The following is a 13,321-nucleotide window of genomic DNA, read 5'->3' on the forward strand; positions in this document are numbered from 1 at the left end:
CTTTTTCTTTTTCTTTTTCTTTTTCTTTTTCTTTTTCTTTTTCTTTTCTTACATGGAAATTGAACTTGCAGCAACATAGACAAAGCCCCTGCTTGGTGGAGGACCTCTTTCTGAGGTTAGACCCCTCAGATGCTGAGCTGTAAGAAGACTTCGTAGGTGAATTTCCCAGGCATTCAAAGTTGTATTTTGTTGTTCCTGTCTGAGTGAGTCTGGTTGTGTCAGCCCAGCTGTCCTCCAGTTTAGCCTCCCAGTGGTGGGATTACAGGTGTGTGCCACCAGCCAGACTAGACGTTCCCCGGGAAGTTACTCTGCATTCATTTCTTAATGGACTATTTTTCTTGTATGGTCAGAAAAGGTTTTTGTATTTCATTTGTGAATTTGGTTAGTTGTCTTTGGGTGAGAGAGGCCTTCCCTGCTCTTAAGCAGAAGACCCCATCTTTTTTCTCCTCCAGAATCAAGTGGCTTTAACCACACGTGACACCCATCCTCTGGCAGCGTCAGGCCATGGGCTTCTGGTTTCTTAGCATTTCCTTTTTAGACTGGCCTGAGGAAGCCATAGGCTGTGGAAAGGACACAGATCTAGACTTGTCAGGGTATTTAGTGACTAGAAACACCAGGGTAGCTGTTTACAAATTGCCACAGCATGCCTGGCATCCCCAGAGCACAAGAGGCTAGTGGGGGACTGTATTTTCCCATCCGTAGCCTGGCTGTTCTGTAATGCTGCCCCATAAGGCACAGCAGCCTTTAGCAGCTCTTTCTCATAGCAATTTTTTTTGCATTTCACCAAAACTCTTCTGTGGGGCAGCAGGTGGGCCTGAACTTTCATTCTCTCCAGAATCTACTCCGTCATCTGCGCTGTCTTCTGCTGTTGGGCATTGTCTGCCCCATTTTGCAGTAATAGGGAAAGCTGGAACTAGGTGAGCCTGATTCCTTAGACTGCACTCATTAGCAGCCATTGTTGGTGACCTTACTCCACAGTGTTAAAGAGCGACTCAACGCATGGATCAGCCTGCTTCCTGTTACCCCAGGTTATCCCTTCTTCTGCCAGGCTTTACTTTCTCCAGAATTGAAGCTGCTGAGTATGTGTGTGTATGCGTGTGTGCATGTGTGTTTGTAAGTGTGTGTGGGGTCATGGATAAATAGGAAAGTGGCGGCTCTCAGCAGTCCCCACCCAGAACCTTTGTATTGCCAGCGCTGCCTTCCTCTCTGTAAAGGGAGAAGCCCCACACGGCATGTGCGGTCTGTTCTATGGAGTGGGACTTGTGTCTGGCAGAGAGGAGGTGAGAGCAGTGGGCCGGTGCACTGCCAGGCTTGGGCTTTTGGTTCCCAGCCTGCTTTTGCCCATATTTTCCTGACATGAGGTTGTGAAGTCATTTCTGGGGAGAACTGGAGAGTCCTTTCTTTTTTTCTGTAAGGAAGTTCAGGTCGTGTTATTCTTAGATATTAGTCTAGGTTGTCAAGCCGGATACAGAAAGTTTGTGAAGAATGGCTGCCAAAGAAAGTTCTTTACATTGTTCTCCTCAAGTGTGTAGGGTGAAAAATAGGTCTGCACTAAAGTATAGTCTTAATTTTCTTACCTTCTTGGTTTTATGTAACCCCCATGATCCCTACATACTTTTAAAACCTGCTAACTCTTAGATTTATTTGAAAGGACAGATTGCTGATTACTGATCAAGTTTTGTAGCAAGTAGTTTCTGTGTGATTTTTAAAAACACTGATTTAATAATCATGCATGTCTGTGTTTATTGTACACACGTGTGTGTCACAGCATGTGCGTGGAGGTAAAAGGAGAGCCCGTGGGAACTGGTTCTGCCCTACCGTGTGGGATTGAACTCATGTCCCCCAGGCTGGCCAGCATCCTTGCCACTGACCCTCTCTCCTGCCTTCAACACACTTTTAATTAAGATATCAGCTCATGTATTCACTGCTAACCACACAAATATCCAATTCGTGTGCACAAATCTTTCTGATAATCAAAAGAAAATAGTATATTTTTGTAAGAAAGTTAATATTCTGGCTATGGAGATCTCAAGCTTTCAAACCAAGTTAATCAAAATCAGGGCTCTAATCTGCCGCATTTTATTTTTTCATTTACTTGTAAGACTGTCTTGTCTTATTTTGAAATTTCAAAGGCTAAAAATGGCTGGGGATAGATTTCTGTTTGAATGCTTGCTAACATTGTAAAGGCGGCAAAGCTTCAGGTATTGATTTTTCTCCTCCCCTTCTTGTACTGTAGGTTGAACTCACCCTCACACATGCCAGCAAGTATTCAACCACTGAGCCTCCCTCCAGCACACAAGACATTTATGAAACCAAATCCATAGACCAGTTCTTAATAGTTAGAAACATAGTTAGTAAAGGTTTTCAGAAACAGTTGTTAGATCTCATGTGCATGGGTACTCGCACATGCAGGCCCCCCCCAGCTCTCTCTCGTGCACTAGCAGGCAAGCGCGCGCGCACACACACACACACACACACACATTGTTAGGCTGTGTGTACAGATGCACTTGCATGTGCCTGTTTACAAAAATGATTGTAAACTACTGGTTTAATCTCACAGTGTAGCTTGGAGTAGTCTTGGATTTCTGATCCTCCTTCCTGTATCGCCTAAATGCTGGGTTTGCAGGTATGTGCCCCACACTGGGCTTTGTCTGTTCCCCACTCCCTCCAAGATCTCGGAATTATATGTGTATATACATCAAGATCTGGACACTATGATTGGCTGCTCGTCCTATCTTTTTTCCTCGGATTGACTGCCTGAGCATTGTGGTAGCCTAAGTGCAGCCATGAATGTTCTTCAGAGAAAAAGTTAGAAGATAATTATGACACTGAGTGTTTGTTGAGTGGACATCACCACCTAGGCCTGGCTTTGCTTTGGATGCCTTCCAAAGCTTTCTGTTTGGTTTGTGAACCTCTAATGAGCTGAATCCAGTTCATTTAGCATTGCTCATATATTTCTGCAGAGGATTAAAATGCAGGAATTCAACTTTGTAAATTGAGTTGCCCACTTACCAGCTGAGTGGTAAGTTGTCTTTGGCTCAGGGGTCACAGTTTGATTCCTGGCTGGCATTCTACGCCTGTGAGAGGAATTTTAAGTGAGCATCATTGGAACTATAGTGCTTGACTGGAATCTCACATGGAGCTAGCCACTAAGTATTTGATACTAGTGTCGAACCCGATGGTCCTTATTTTGCGTAGTGGTGGTTTTATTTTAGAAATGTGCCCCCGACTGACTTATTGCAGCATGGCATGGTAATAGCCTGCTGCTTTCTTCTTTATTGAGTGGAGCTAGATCTCTGGTCTTCTCTTGCAGATACATGCCTAAACACATCAGCTTTGCACGGTACCCTAAAACCTCATCTATTTGGGTTTTATTGAGTTGAGGAGGGAAATGAATTTTCTATGCCTCTGTGGAGACTGTTCTGCCTCCAGGCTCCAGGAACAGGCCTGGAGATGGTGAGCAGAAGCATTGTGGCTGATTTCATCTACTATAGAGCCCCACAGAAGCGAAGCTCTGACTGAGGTTTCAGGTTGTTTGTGTTTTTTGGTTTGTTCTTAAACTTAAAGAAGCTGGAGTGTTTGTCACTGGATCAGGGCTGTGCATCTGCAGAAGCTTGTCTCAGCATTTCAGCTTCTTTCTCATATATGCATGTGGGCCTTTGCCAACTCAGCCTTAAGAGATTTTCATATAAAATAAGTAGCAGTGAAGAATAATGACCATAGAAGCTGGTTTTTATTTGTGTGGGTAGCTTTCAGATTTTCGGAGGCTCCCCTCCCAGGTTTGGGATCACTGGGTTGATGTCTTAGCTGTCTTTATCACGATGCATATTGGGGAGCAGGACGCCGGGGCTCTTTATACAGCCGGGGAAATAGAATTAGATTCGAGGAAATGTTTTTAGTTTAGTGGGGTTTTGTTGTTGTTTTGTTTCCTTTGAGATGATTGCCTTGCCAAGTGGGCCAGGCTGGCCTGGAGCTCTCTCTGTCTGGGAAATGCTGTGACTAAAGGCCAGTGCCTCCCCACTCAGCCTGGAGTCTTTTTGTGTGGAAAAAATAAAAAAACAAAACCCCAACAGCAACAACCAAGTGTTTTAGTTTTTAATACAGTACCTGGATTGTAGAGGTCTTTACAATAAAGCATGCATGCTTTAAAGTGGTCACAATGATGGCTTTTGTTAAAATGTTTTATCTGAACACATCAGCCTAAAGAGATGAAAACTCTTTAAATTAAAGAGAATTAAAGATGAATTATTTTGCAGGTAACTTAAAATGAAGCGGGCACTCTGTTTTAGCGTCTCTAATTTTGGGCATGTCTCCCTCGCCGCGTGTCTCCAGTGAGGTGTTTATTTCAGAGCAGAAGCCGTTGTCTTTGGTGCCATCTTTGCAGCCAGGACGCCTCTTCCAGTGCACATGTCTGTTTTGGCAGTAGATATTTCTGAAAAGGAAACAAATATTAAAATTGTTGGCTACGGTACACCTTTTCTTTGTGGTCTTTAAGTAAACTGACTGGTTTCCAGGGTTTTTACCTTGTCACTATGTTTTAGGTAATGTCTAGAAAGATTTTTTTTTTTTTTGCATGTACTTAAAAGTCATATACTAATAGAGTTTGCATAACTGTTGTGAAAGGCAGATTTCATGGAGAGAAGAGTGGTTCAAACAACATTTCCAGAGGGTTTTTTTGTTGTGAAATACTTGTTTTAGGCTCTCTCTTTGCATCATAAATGTGAAAAGGCGTAGTTTTGGTTTTGCCTAACAATGCTTAGATCTCCTATTTTTGAGGGATGTGATTTTATTTATATTTATTTATTTTTGGTTTTTCAAGGCCCAGTTTCTCTATGTAGCCTTGGCTGCCCTGGACTCACTTTGTAGACCAGGCTGGCCTTGAACTCACATCAATCCACCTGCCTCTCCTTCCGTGAGTGCTGGGATTAAACACATGCACCACCACGCCCGGCTAGGGATGTGATTTAAGGAAGGAGGAAGACGTGATGTTGGACACTGGAGAGGAATCGGTGCCTGGTATGTCTTCCACTTAGAGTCTTAGATTTTTTGAGTAGCTTCATATTCACCTGCAGACGTCCCCATGTGTCTGTGTGCACGCATGCTCATACACTTGCTTGTAAAACATTTGTGTGACAGTGGCATTTTCACATAATGTGTTCTATATGCTAACTATATTTTCTGCGTATACACATACATATATGTAAACTCACAACTAAATCCAGCGAAGGCAAGGCAAGCATTTTGGCCGGTAGAGCTATGAAATGCTGTGGGGTTTATTGGCAGTGACATTCGTAGCATTTTGTGGTGGTCCTGTGTGCCTAGAGCCTGGTGCCAAGCAGCTTTGCTCTGCACCTGAGATGCCGGGGCTTCTCTTGGCTGGCTGGACATTTGTGTAAATAACGGCCTCGGCTGGCCTCATTTTGTCCCGTTGCCCCGGTTGCTCAGCAGTGAAGATGCAGGTATTTAAAGTTTATCAACAAGACTCATTCACAGATCACACGTCTGCTTCTATGAAGATAGATAGCAGATGCCACCAACATTGGTGCCAAAGCTCCTTGTAGATGGAGTTTCCTACCAAGGAAATACTTCTGAAAGAATTTGTAGATTGAGTAATTCATACTTACTCCTTAAAATGTAAACTTCGGAAACACTCACTTATTACATTATAGTTAGATTGAAACACATTTGAAACAGTGTGACATTGTCCCTAAACTTGTATTAGAGGAGCTATCTGTTGTGAGTTCCATGTAGATTTTCAAATCTGCCTTTTCCTAGAAGCAAGACAGAATGCACTTTAATGACACACGTGAGCTGGTTTCATCTTTGGCTGGTTTGGAAAGCTACGCTGGCATTTGTTTTTCAGAGAGCATTTACATTGTTCTAGGTAGCCTGTTGGTGTAATATTCTGCCTGTTCTCTGCTGTGGTTTATATTGTTTTCTTTCATGTATGATTTCCACTGTATATTTTACAAAAGGAGACTTCAACCCCAAATACTTGGCAGATTTTTCTATTATTGTATTATTTTTTTAATTTTTTTTTTCTGACCAAAGTGCAGGCTTTTTAAAAATGATTTATTGATTTTAATTTTATTTTGCAACCCCTGGAACCGGGGTTGTGAGCTGCCATGTGGATACTGGGATTGAGCCCGGGTCTTCTAGAAGAGCAGCTGGTGCTCTTAACCCTGGAGCCATCTCTCCATCCCTGTAGTTTTATTTTTAATGTATGCAAAACCCAAACCCACAAGATAAATGAAAAGAGAGTAAGTCCTGCATTAGGCTGGGTGGTTCTCCCGCTCTGCTGCTGTTGGCATCACTGAAGCCAGTTTATGCCCTGAGGACTGTTGGGATCCTGTGTTGGTGCCATGTGGCCACAGCAGCTCATCCCCTGTGGTAGTCAGAGCACCTCCTGTGGTGCTCTTGGGCAGCTGCATGTGACAGTTCGAGCTCTTCCGGGCTTGTTTGTAGCTAAGTCAGAAAGTCACCCTACTCTAAAGGTCTGAAATTGGCCCAGAATCAGTAACTGGCACTACATAGTCCTTGCCAATTAATTAACCTGTTGGTGGTGATGGAAGCCTCTAGACCCCACTGTGTCTATGTACATAATTAAGGGCATTTGGCTACCAGATTTCCTGGCTTGGCTTTTACCTTTGGAGTATCAGTGAGCTGATATATCAGCCTTTGATTTCAGTATAAAATTTTAGTCTGGTCATTTAAATGTCTTAAATATCTTTGGGCTGATGGCTTGAAAATTGTGTAAATATAACCGCTACCCAAAACAATGTCAAAAATTCTTTCTAAAGCCAAAGGAGTAATAGCAGGTTGTTGGGATGAATGCAGCATGATCTTTTAAATTTCTTACTCGTGAAGGTATTTCCGGGTAACATGTTTTCTGAATACCTGTCATGTGTTAGATATATGGTCTGTAGAGTGGTCTTTTTAATAATGTGGAAAACTGTCAGGCTAACACACTTTACTTAGAGATGCAAAAGAAGCAAACAGAGACCCCTGGTTTCTCAGTGCTTCAGGAAATAAGCCTGTTCTGTGAGACACCAAGGTACCTTGTGTAAGGAAGCTTGATTATTCTGAGTCATCACTTTCATTCTTCTGTAACCTCGAAGAGCTCCCTGACTTGAGTGTTGTATTTTAAGGTGGGTCTTATCTAAAGATTAAAAAGAAGCCCTTTTTAAAATATTAATAGCTAGTCAGTTAAATTCTTAATGGCAGTTTTATTATTTTATATGTAATAAATTAAAGATATTTGTTCTTATAGTCTTGAAAAATAACTTTAAAAGTTAATTCTTTGGTTGTGAGTAAAATTAACCAAGTGTTACTCTTTCTCTGTGTGTATGTGTGTATGAGAGAAAGATAGAGAGAGACAGAGAGACAGAACCAGAGATAGGTAAGTATCAGGCAAGGACTGGAAGAGAGAAGTCATTGAGAAACCTCCTTACAGCCAGGGAACCTTGTATAAGGGCCTTGAAAGGAACTACCTCTCTGGAGGTATTGAAATTTCTGGAATTTCTAGAGCTCAGATTTGTACGTGAGCATTACATGGAAATATATAACACAGATATCCCTTACCTACTTAAAAAGTTCCATACCAATTTTGGATTACTAGGTAATTATATAAGAAAGTGGGAGCTTCCCAATTTTTATGGAATAATGTATAGAAAACAGACTGTATCCTACAGAATTTGCCAAATATATCTCTCTGTATTACTATTCAACTCAGAGAAGGAACATTAATTCCTAGATCGATCAGCCAACCAGCCAGCCAACCAGCCAACCGACCAACCAACGAGCCAGCCAAACAACTAACTGCCTGCCCACCTACCTGCCTACCCACCCACCCACCCACCTGCTCATTCACTCACTCACTCACCTACCCACCCATCCATCCATATCAGCCAACTAACCAAACAACTAAACAGCCAAAACAGCCAGCCAAACAGCCAGCAAACCAATCAACCAAACAACTAACCACCCAACTGGCCACCCAGCCAGCCAGGCAGCTAGTCAGTCAACCAATCAACAACCCAATCAATCAGCTAGCCAACTGCCCAACCAACCAACTAATCAACTAAGCAGACAACCAACCAACCAACCAACCAACCAACCCAACCAGTTAGTCAACCAACTAACCAACCAACCAGTTAGTCAACCAACTAACCAACCAGCTAACCAGCCAACCAGCCAAACAACCCCCAGCCAACCAGTCAGCCTGCCGGCCAGTGGCACTGGCTCCTCTGGTTTGTCAAGGTAATCCAGATCAGCCTTTATAAAACAACAAACATTCTGAACAAAGTAAGACTAGTAGCAGAATGCACAGATGTTGGAATTAAATGCAGAATTCTGTCTTTGCTGAGGTAATTACATCTTACTTAGCAGTGATAGCAAAACTAGCTTCCATGGACAACAGTATTGGCTTAGTTCCTAGAAGGCTGGGAATACGTGCCAAGAAGGGATATTCCTGCCCCAGATGTACCTCAGGGAGGATAGACAGGCACAGAGATGGCAGACCTTCAATGCAGTGGCTTTTTGAAGATGGATAGTGAGTGCTGGACATTCCCAATTGTCAGTTTCATCCTAATTGGTTTTAGGAATGCCTTGGGAGAAGGGTCAGAGTAGACCATTGTTGGCCTGTGGCCGCTGTGACCTCAGGTGCTTCCCTAAAAAGGGCAGCCGAGAAGAACCTTCCTTTGGCCTACAGATCACCCTGGAATTTCTGGTTTGACTCTTGGGTATTGCACTAGTCACCTTACCCATCTTATGTGCTTGTGTCACAGGTCAGGGAGACAGATGCTGGGATCTTCTCTTCATGAGCTGGCCAAATTTGAATGGTGGGAGAGAAAAGGAAAGAGAAGAATTCCCTTGTAAAAATCAGTTGGAGTGGTGGTGAAGGCCAACACTTGTTGAGGCTTTGCTGACTTCTTCCACATTAGCTTCAGTAGTAAAGAGCAGGAGCAGCAAGCTGGTGACGTCATTGGTTTTAGTCTTCATGACACTAGATGCGTCTTGGCACACTAAGGTAGTTCCAAGACAGAAGGGACGTTTTCCTACCATATATGTGCAGATAGGAGAGGCATGGAGCAGGGAAGGGGGCAGGGGCTTCAACAAGAGACCACTGGGAGGAAGACATTGTAAGGTTATGGGACAAAATTAATTAAAGATGATTAGGCTTACGACAGATCTTATATATAAAAGAGGTTTATTAGGTGGATATGGAGAGAGAGAATGGAGAACAGGGAGAACAGGACATGATGGGGGAAAGAGAGAGAAAGGAAAAGAGAAGGGGAAAGAGAGAGGGGGCGCCCGATAGAGAAAGGACCAAGAGAGGAAGAACCAAGAGAGGCCAAGAGAGCAAGAGAGAGAGCATGAGACAGGTTGTTCTTTTAAGGGGCAAGGTAACCATGCCTTCCAGGTGTAGCCACCTGGCCGTTGACACATGATGACATCATAAGTTGCTAGGCAACCCAGAAGCAGGTTTTGTTCCAAAATCCTAACAGACATCACTCCTGCTGCTGGAAACCACCCGGATTGGAAAATCAGCAGCCTGAAGCATGCTTCCGTCCAAATCTGAACCTGTTATGAGGGAGAAGTGATGAAGATATCTGCCGGCCTCAGGGCAGGTGAAGGGCTGTTCTGGTTGTGGAGGTGGTTTCTGGTTGGAGGCTTAGTAAGAACACAGAATCACTTTCAACAATTCCAAAGGGTCCTTTTTTCAAAAGATTTATTTTATCCATGTGTGTGCACTTGAGTGTGCTCATAGAAATCAGAAGAGAAAGTTGGATACCCTGGAGCTGGAGTCTCAGCATGAGTGAGCTGCCCACCAGGGCGCATGAGAACTGAACTCTCCCTTCCAGAGAGCAGCCATCACTTTTAACCAAAGCCGTCTCTCTACCCTGCCCAAAGTTTCTTGTGTGAACGTTTCCCTTTCTGTCACATCTTGTTCTCATCCTGCCTCAATGGCAGCTCTGTGCATTGGTTGCTCCGGTGCAGAATCCTCTGTTCCTCAGCTGTCTGGTAGCTGAGCCCTGACAGGGCATTTCAGAACACCTTCAAAGATACAGTGCTGCATGAAATGTGTCCAGCCTGATGCTGAATGACCAAGGCTCCGGACTCCGGTGTAAGCTGTCCTGCTCATTAGTGGAACATAGTATCCTGTGCTTGTTTCTCCTTGCTACTATGTTGAGATTAGAGATGCTGCCACCCTAGGCTGGTCGTTTTTCTAGAATTCTCTCCGGTACCAGGTGAAGCGTGTAAGTAGCAGCTGAGGGTCAGAGAAGCTGGAGAAGGGAGAGTGGCTGACTAGGCTGCAGCTCACATTTACTGGAAACTCAGGCCGTCACCTTCATAGCTGTTTGCCATGTGTGTTAAAGAAGGCTCTGGGACGCCCTTTCGACAGTGGATGCAGTGGCCTGCCACGGCCAGGTTTGCTGCTCTAGCAAAGGGCGTTCCTTAATGCTGGGGGCGTGTTCTGCATGTGCTCGTGGAACAGCGTGCGGAGGTGGGCTCAGCCGTTCACACTCATGTCCGTGGCTTAAAGGTCACTGTTCTTAGCAGATGTTCCCGCTTTACAGGGCCGGAGAAGCTCTGTGGAGCTTAACTTTTAGAAAGGGCATGTCACAGACTTGGGTTTGGAACTATGGCCATAGTTGCTTGATATCTACCTGGAGGTGATGCCAAACCCAGGTGTGTGACTTAGGCTTGCTTCTTCTTTCCTCCCTCCGCCCCTCCCTCCCTCTCTCCCTCGTTTTCTTTTTTCTTTCTTTTTCTCAAGACAGTTTCTCTGTGTAGCCTAGGCTGTCCTGGAACTGGCTCTGTAGCTCAGGCAGAACAGAAGTAGGCTGCCTGCCTCTGCCTCCAGAGTGCTGGAATTAAGGCACTAAGTCGATTTCTTAAAGCCATTTTTCTGTTCTTTGTTCTAGTAGATGGCCTTTGAAGGGCTTCCAGGAAGTTAGTGGGTTACTTCATTCTTGTCATTGTCACCTTTATAACCTTGATCATTATCATTGCTCTTTTCCTTTTAGTATATGTAAGCCGAACTGTTGTCACTAGCAGACAGAGTGATAGTCTCTGTCAGGTCTCTTCCTTAACCCCTCTGTGTCTCTCTTTTTTTTTTTTTTCTTTTCTTTTCTTTTCTCTTCTCTTCTCTTCTCTTCTCTTCTCTTCTCTTCTCTTCTCTTCCTTCCTTCCTTCCTTCCTCTCTTTCTCCTTCCTTCCTTCCTTCCTTCCTTCCTTCCTTCCTTCCTTCCTTCCTTCCTTCCTTCCTTCTCTCTTTTCTTTCCATAGTTATGGTAGCTATTATTTGTCAAGGGTTTTGTTTGTCTGGGTTCTCGTTGACTTGTCTGGAAAGTCTTCTGTGACCTTTAACAGGTAGGAGGTTGGATGTGGGACTGAAGAGGTGATCAGTGGCTCTGGGTGTGCCCTGTTCATGCAGATGACTTCATGCCACATTCTACAGTCTGCAGGGCCATGGCTCCAGTTCTAGAGCATCTGGCATCCCTGGCCTCTGCAGGTACCTGCAGTCAGTTGTGCACATATACACGCAATTAAAAATGAAAAAAGAAATCTTTATGAAAAAGAGAAAAGAAAATTGAGTGCTGCTTATTGAGCTTATCATAGTCTTTAGAGTATTTTTTTTTTGAGATAAAATTCACATAACATAAAATTAACCATTTAAGATTTTGCATCCCAAATGTTTACAATGCTGTGAGCCATTGCCTGTCCATCTCCAACATTTGACACACCCTGGTGAGAATCCTGCTCCAAATAAGCAACCACTTTCTGCCATGCTCTCCCCCAGGCTCTGGCAGCTGTGCTGCCTTCTCTCTTACCTATTCTGGCTGTAGCCTATACAGAGGATCATGCCGCTTATCATCCACTGTGTCTGGCTTTTGTCACATGGTCTGCTGATGTCTTAGTAACTCATTACATTGTATGGCCTGACCGTGTTTTGTTGTTTCCCACCCCGTACTTCCGGTAGCACATGGCTAATGAGAGTGTGTTGGTGTCTGAGTTTTTCTGGTACTTGGGCTTCATGCTGGAGAGTGGGATTGCTGGAGGATGTGATCTTGTCTATAAACCTTGTACAGCTGTGGCCCCTCTCGTCCACTTCAGAAACTGGACTTTAGTGTTGGCCTTTTTACTCTCTGGGCTGTTAAATACCAGGGCACCTGGCTAAACCTTTTCCTGTGTCTCTGAGATTGGGGTCTGGCCCAGAGTCCTACATGTGCCAAGTGGAGACTTGTGTTTCTCTGGTAGAGAGTGCAGCTCTGAAGGCCATCTGCCCAGAGTTTCCTAGTGTGTAGAGAAGGCTGTTTGGGTGGTACTGAGACAGCACTGTTACGGGGTGTTCTTAAGGCAGGGATGTCCATCTCTCTACTAGGCCGTGGCTTAGTTGGCTTCCTGTGCTCCAGCACTGTCTGGCGTGTCTCTGTTCTTTCAAATCTGTCAGTCAGTCAGTCTGTGTGTGCTTGTGGAGGCCAATCTGTGGGAGTTGGTTCTTTCCTTCTGGCACATAGGTCCTGGGGATTGAATTTAGTTATCAGACTTGGTGGCAAGAGCATGGCACAGGCCCTTCTTTGTCTTTTGGAAGATTAGGTTCTCTTAGTCTGTGCATGGAGTAGTGAAATCAGTTGTTTGAACCAAAGTAATTCCTATCTAAATGAACAGTTCAAACTGTGAAATGAATTTGCTCGCTTTAGTATGACTGGATCCACGTGTGTTGAATGTGTGCCATATGGTCTCGCATCCCTGACTGGGACTCCCAGATGACCATGACTAGGTGGAGACTGGAAAGGGATGAGGTGAAGAATGGGACAAGCTGAGGAGGGAGCACGGGTGTGGGTCCTTGTCGTCCATTCACTTGCAGGGTAGGCAGGGTCCTAGGGGAGTGTTGGCCTGCGCACTTGGAGCTTGGCCCTCTCCACCAGCTCTCCTTTTCCATTGATTTGGCGTCATTTTTGGCTCATTGGATTGAGAGAATGTTGAGGTCTTTGATAGCTTGTTAACTTGGTTGTCACCAGATATTTACTGGTGATTCTAGAGGAACTGCAGGTGCCCGCCTAGGAACAGACCTGCGCCTGGGCACAGTGTGCCGATATGCCAGGCTGGGCTGGGTGGATGTGCTCTGGGAGCAGCTTTGCAACATGGGACACAGTGGCTAAGAATAGGTCCCATTAGAACTGCCTCTACCAGAGAGGATTGTTCTGGGTCTGGGTGAGAAGCCTGTTGTTTTCAAGTTCTATTAGACTTTAAAGGTTTTGTGTGTCTGTGTGTGTGTGTGTGTGTGTGTGTGTGTGTGTGTGTGTGTGTGTGT

The 13,321-nt window shown here is 44.5% G+C and overlaps 1 protein-coding gene across 1 annotated transcript in view; it reads left to right on the plus strand.

The window, feature by feature from the left end:
- The window catches only part of Arid1b (AT-rich interaction domain 1B), a 303,451-nt gene that overhangs the window by 438 nt on the left and 289,692 nt on the right, over window positions 1-13,321 (plus strand). The window lies entirely within an intron of this gene.

This window comes from Psammomys obesus, unplaced genomic scaffold (genome assembly GCF_907164565.1).
Source record: "Psammomys obesus unplaced genomic scaffold, mPsaObe1.curated_primary_1811, whole genome shotgun sequence".
Taxonomy (NCBI): domain Eukaryota; kingdom Metazoa; phylum Chordata; class Mammalia; order Rodentia; family Muridae; genus Psammomys; species Psammomys obesus.